This window comes from Gossypium raimondii, chromosome 9, assembly GCF_025698545.1.
Source record: "Gossypium raimondii isolate GPD5lz chromosome 9, ASM2569854v1, whole genome shotgun sequence".
NCBI lineage: Eukaryota > Viridiplantae > Streptophyta > Magnoliopsida > Malvales > Malvaceae > Gossypium > Gossypium raimondii.
The window spans coordinates 13,475,575-13,482,454 of NC_068573.1; the positions used below are offsets into that span (position 1 = coordinate 13,475,575).

The 6,880-nt window shown below is 36.8% G+C and overlaps 1 non-coding gene across 1 annotated transcript; it reads left to right on the plus strand.

Moving 5' to 3' along the window:
• Nucleotides 1-2,632: 2,632 nt before the first annotated feature.
• Nucleotides 2,633-2,744, plus strand: LOC128032993 (small nucleolar RNA R71). The gene has a single exon (XR_008189330.1). It is a non-coding gene; the product is annotated as a small nucleolar RNA R71 (small nucleolar RNA).
• The last annotated feature ends 4,136 nt before the right edge of the window (nucleotides 2,745-6,880 follow it).

The following is a 6,880-nucleotide window of genomic DNA, read 5'->3' on the forward strand; positions in this document are numbered from 1 at the left end:
GCCCTCAAAGTTATTGATAAAGACAGAGATATCATCCATAAAGATTTCGAGAAAATTTTCCACCAATTCAGAGAATATTGCCATCATACAACGCTAATATGTTGTCGAGGCATTACATAACTTGAATGACATTCCTCTAAATGCAAAAGTACCATATGGACAAGTGAAAGTTGTCTTCTCTTCGTCATTGGGAGCTCTAATGATCTGATTATACCCTAAATATTAGTCCAAGAAATAGTAGAATGCCTTCCGAGCTAATTTGTCTAACATTTGATCAATAAATGGTAATTGAAAATGGTCGTTCCTAGTTGCCTTGTTGAGCTTGCGATAATCCAAGAACACTTTCCATCATGTGACAATGCGAGTTGGTATGAGCTCATTGTTATCATTGCTGACCATTATGACACCTTCTTTCTTGGGTACACAATGTACAGGACTCACCCAAGAATTGTCAGAGATAGGGTAGATAATACCAGCATTGAGCCACTTGATAATCTCTTTCTTAACAACTTCCTTCATGATGGCTATGGAAATCCTCCAATAAAATTTTATGGATGCATCGAATAGGCTAATTCCCTTGATGTTGCCAATTGTCCATCCTAATTCCTTCTTAGATCATTGGAGAACTTCCAACATCTAACCTCTTGATCGAGTGTCAACTCTACAGAAATAACTACCAGCAAGGTGTTGTTGTCTCCAAAGTAATCATATTTTAAGTGCAACGACAAAGGTTTCAACTCTAGTGTAGGAGCCTTCTCTATAGATTTTTTAGGAGGATTGGAAGTGCAAGTCGATAAATCCAAGGACTTAAACTTTCTCCTTGGTCTATCCACAATCTGCTTTGCCTCCATGAGTTCATTGAATTCTTCAAAAGTCTCTGTTTCATTTAGCTCAAGTGAATTTGTATCACTATCAGAATTTTTGTGGAAAATTTTGGCAAACTATTCCTGCACTGTTGTTTCTATAAAACCAATGGCATAACACTCTTGATTCTCATCAGCACATTTCAGGACATCTGATTCTTTGAGAGTGATTTACTGATCATTCATCCTTATGGTCAGTTCACCTGTTTGCACATCAATCAAAGTTCTGCCAGTAGCAAGAAAATGTCTTCCAATTATAATTGGCACATCTTTATCAGCTTCACATTCTAAAAGAATGAAATCGGTAGGAAAAATAAATTGATGTACTCTTACTAGCACATCTTGAATTTTACCTTTCGATTATGCATAGGATTGATTAGCTAGCTGCAACGTGATCGTAGTAGGTCTTGCTTTTTCGGTTCTCAACTTCCTGAAGACAGACATAGGCATTAAACTGATGCTCGCTCCTAAATCACACAATGCCTTACCAACATAATAATTACCAATTGAACATGGGATAGTAAAACTCCCTTTGGTCCTTCAACTTTGGAGGGAATTTATTCTTCAACATCTTCGTGCACCCCTTAGTGAGAGAAATAGTTTCAAATTCTCCAAATATTTACTTCTTTGACAGTCTATCTTTCATAAATTTCACATAATTGGGTACTTTCTGCAAAGCTTCTACCAACGGTATGTTGAAGTGGAGTTGTTTAAGGACATCTAGAAATCTTTTGAAGTGGGCATCTTGTTTACAATTGTGAAATCATTGAAGAAAAGGTGGAGGTGGACGTCCTTTAAGTTGCTGATTTTTTTTTGTGGCATTTTTACTAGCAACATGATTTGATTCTATTGTTATAGTATTCTATTTAGCCTTTTCAGTTGTCATGTGCTTTTCAGATTTTTTTGAGATATTTCCATGGTTGAAATCAATTTTGTCCTCTTTTGCAGTAGCACCTTTAACAATTTCATTTAGTTGAATTCCACTACTAAGAATGATTGTCTTACAATGCTCTTTACCTTCTGATATCAAATTCTCAGTATCACTTGGTAGAGATCCTTGTGGTCTTGAATTTAAAGCATTTACGATCTATCCCACTTGATTCTCAAGAGCTCGTAGGGATGCAGCTTGACTCTGAATCACGACATTATTTTTTTCCATATATTCTTTCAGTAAAGATTCAATAGATGATGATGAAGTTGATGCTTGACTTCATTGGACATTTTACCATGGCATGGGTAGATTATAACCAGGCGATACCCTATCGACATTCTGTCTAACAACATTGTTTGAATTCCCCGTACCTTGATTATTCGAACCAACATTTGGATGTTGCTTCCACTCTGGAATGTAGGTGTTAGGATAGGGATTGTTATTCTGGTTGAAATTACCCATGTAGTACACATATGTTAGGTTTGATGGGCATTCATCAAACACATGATCTTCACCATAATAACCACAAGATAGCTCAACTAATTTTATCTCCTGGCCTGCAGTTGGCCTTTTCATTGTCTTGATCATATTAGCTAAAGAGGATACTTGGTCTATCAATGAAGTGATTGCATCAAGCTCCATATTGCCAACAGCTCTCCTGCTAGTACTAACTCGCGTGGTAGGATATTGATACTCATTATTCGCAATCTGTTCCAAAATCTCATATGCTTCATTATAAGATTTATCCAACAAAGTACCATTGGCCGAGGCACTGACTACCATCCTTGTATATGCATTCAGCCCATTATAAAACATCTCAATCTGAGTCCAGTGCTAGAAACCATGTAGAGGAAATTTTCTAAGTAACTCCTTAAATCTTCTCTTCCCCAAGCTTCGTAAAGTGTTTCATCCTCTGATTCTCAAAAAGAAATGATCTCATTTCTAAGCTTGGCATTCATGTTTGGTGGATTGTATCATAGCAAAAACCTCTGGCAAAGGTCATTCCACAATGCCATTGTTCCCAATGGTAAGGCATTAAGCCACGCTCTTACACAATCTCTCAAGGAGTATGGGAATAATTTGAGCCGCAAGGCATCTTTAGGAACACCCTGGTGTCTAAATAAGTCACAGACCTCTAGAAAAAGTCTCAAATGTAGTATCAGATCTTCAGCTAGTGACCCACTAAACTGTCCAATAGTTTGCAACGTCTAAAACATTACTAGTTTCAACTCAAAATGCTAACCTTGTATGTGTGGTCGTACTACCTCTGGATTCAGGTCATCTAAAATTTGAATGACATGCTCTCGGATTGGCCTGTCTTTATCATCCATCACATGGTGAGTAGGAAGATTAACATCCCAACCATTTGGATTCAATAGATTATCAGACTAGGATCATTCATTTCCTAGCCATATTACGTAATTCTCTTCTCCTCCTTCTCAAGTTTCTTTCGATCTCTAGGTCAAAATGATACTCTTCTTCTACAGGAATGCCTCTTTTCATGCACTGGTGGCAAATCTGTAGAAATTAAATACAACTAATTTAGCTAAAACTAATGGAAAAAATAAAAATAGCAAAACCAAATTTCACCAATTGCCAATCCCCGACAATGACGCCAAAAACTTGTTGCATGTGAATATGATATGAGGATTGTGCAAGTATACATGTTAAAAAGGTCGTCTCCACAGAGATTAGATAGGCATAATTTGGTTGAGTTATTAAAGTTAAACTTGGTTAATGCTAAGCAAAATAATAGTGAGAATGCAATGGCAAAATGAGAGAATGATGATGTATAAAATGTGCAAAAAAAAACATAGTAGAACAATTCCAACTCAAATTGTAAAAATTAATAGAAAACAAAGGGTTCAGCAAGTGATCTCGAGCCTAAGAGATTTAGCTCATAGCTAGGCAAATCAAGTTCGAGTTTAATTAACAACCAACATCATTAATAACATATAATTTCTAAAAAAAGCATAATAAGAATCAAAGTAGAAAATCCGAGATGATAGCTTTCACCTATCCAGCTCTCAACACTAGCAGCGCAATGTCTTATAGCTGCCAAAGATGATGCAGTCATTTTCTCCTTCTTCAGTCGCCTTCCTTCTTGGTTCTTCCCCTTTCTTTTCTGTCAAAAGCTGCTCCTCCTCTCTTTCTATAAAAAATACTCTTTTTTCTAGGATTCCCCCTTTGGCTTTTATAAGTTTGATCTTCTAGGGTAGGTCCATCAACCCATAATCATTTCTCTCTTTTTCAGGTGGATTTATCTGGTACAAGTATAGCTCGGGTTGTGAACGGTACGCATTAAGTGCTGACTAGGCATCTTCCAAGCATTGCCACAACATTTGTGTTGGCAAAAATCCAAACTTTGTCACGGCAAACCTTCAATCCTTTACTCATTTTCCTACAATTTGCACCTGCCAATCAACCACCAAAGAGGTCCTCCCCACAAGAAATTAAAAGCAACATGTAATAACACTTAAGTAAAATTCAAGGTCTTTAATGAAATGCTCTAAAAAGACAAATGCAATATCTTAAAATGCAACTAAACTCACCTAAGTATAGGAAATTAACTAAGGCTAAGGGCATGAAATATAACTCTTTTTAAGAGTTATCATTCGCTTAACGATTTAGGTTGTGTTTTGCTGCACAAAGGCAATGTTGTAGCTTATGCCTCTCAACAGTTGAAATTGCACGAGAAAAATTATCTGACACACGATTTAGAACTTACACCAATCGTGTTTACCCTAAAGATTTGGCAACACCACTTATACGGAGAAAAGTGTCACATTTTCACCAATCATAAAAGCTTAAAATATTTCATGTCCTAGAAAGAACTAAATTTCAGACAACATAGATGGTTGGAGTTGTTAAAAGATTACGATTTGATTATCGACTATCACCCGAGAAAAAATAATATTGTTGCAGATGCTCTAAGTCAAATGCCATTGTTTGCTTTAAAAACTATGAATACTTGCCTGGCGTTGGTTGATGGCAGACCAATTACGAATGAGTTACAAGCTAGATCGATGTTTTTACAATAGATTCACGAGGCTCAAAAAATGATCTTGAATTAGTTGCTAAATGGGAGCAGATTGAAAATTTTCAAGATACAGTATTGGTGCTGATAATAGCTTATACTTCCGAAACATATTATGTGTTCCAAAGACTTTTAAAGTTAAACAAGAGATTTTACAAGAAGCTTACAGCAGTAGTTATTCGATTCACTCTCGTAGTAATAAATTGTACAGTGATTTGAAACAAATGTAATGGTGGCCAGGTATGAAGCATGAAATCTCAGATTTTGTATCGAAATATTTGATTTGTCAACAGGTTAAAACCAAGCATCAAGTACCTTCAGGGTTGCTATAGCCTGTTATGATTCTGGAATAGAAATAGGAATGGTTTACCATAGACTTTGTGCCAAGGTTACTATTATCGCCGAGAAAGAAATATCCAATTTGGGTTGTTGTCGATCGTTTCACTAAATCTACACATTTTATTTCCATCCGAACAGGCTTTTCGCTAGAAAGATTACTAAAGTTATGTGTTTCTGAGATCGTCAAATTGCAAGGGGTACCCTTATCGATTATTTATGATCGTGATCCGCGATTCACCTCTAGATTCTGGGATAAATTATAAGAAACTTTGTGCACTAAATTTAATTTCAGCATAGTGTTTCATCCACAGATTGTAACACCTCAAACTCGGTCCAGACGTTATGGCCTGATCTAGGGATGTCACATGATAGGGTGTTTGAAAACCGTGCCGTCGTGTTAAAACCATTTCCATTGAATTCATTATCTTAAAATCTTATTAGTTCCAAAATTGTGTTTCTCATTTAATCGATAGTTTCAAAACGTTATTCATTTGGGGAAGCTTTGAAAACAGATTAAACAATCGTGCGTTTAGGAAAAACATTTGTTTCTTTTCAAAACCAAGGTTTCCTACTACTAGCAGTTGTAATCCATAATGTAAAGATAATTAAAACCCAAAACCAAAGTCTGAAAGTCCAATTACAACCCAAGAACTTAGCCAAAAAAAATAGAATAGAAATATAAACAATTACCGTAAATATGGGTTAAAAACCTTGAAAGTCCAAACCGTGGTCACCTTCGAGTCCTCCGTCGTACTGATCCATCTAGATCTGGGGATTACTTGTGCACATTTAACAAAAAGGGTGAGTTTATGAAAACTCAGTGTGTAATCCCACAGAAAACAAACAATAGCAAATCACGATTACGATTAAAGCAATCACAGGCCTAAGCCTTTTTTAGTATCGATATGATTTGGGCCTTAGCCCATCTCGATCTGATATCAAATATGCAGTAGGGCCTTACCCCATCACAGTATCAGTAGCAGTCATGCAATATTCAGAAACAAAGTCCTACCCAACCAGCCTTTACACACCGTCTCCGTCCAACCCTACACTGCATGTGGGGATCAAATCAACCCACCCATCCCTACACTCCAGGTAGTACCGAATGTAGCACAAAACAGTAATTTATAGCTGAGCTGCCAGTAAATTAGGTTTAAAGCCTTCCAGTACACTTCCTCTGAATAACATCCCTCAACCCAATGCAATGCAACATACAATGGATGATATGCTAGTATGCAATTTCAGTACATATATTCGGTTCAGATATTAACATGCTCAGTCCAGATATCATTCAGTCAATTTCACACATTTAGGGGTCTAAGTAGTGCTTACTGACCTTACAGTAGGTTCACAGTCAACTTGGGTAACCCGTGCAACATTAGAAACATTTCGGTACAAATGACCCCACACGCCCGTGTGTGCCCGTGTGGCCTACACGCTTGTATGTGCCTGTGTGGCCCACACACCCGTGTGTGCCCATGTGGTCCACTCAGCCCAAATTGGCCTTGGCCGTGTGATCCATTTTAATGTAACTCATGCTAGCTAAATATTTATATATGTTTTCACTATTTACTTATATGATCATTCAAAGCTATCTACTTGAGTCATTGTCACTAAATTATTTTTATCTTGAGCTAAAAATTCCAAATTAAGGTCCTCTTAATGTCTTTGAAACTAGACTCAAATACCTTTCTACCAGAAAATTTTTAG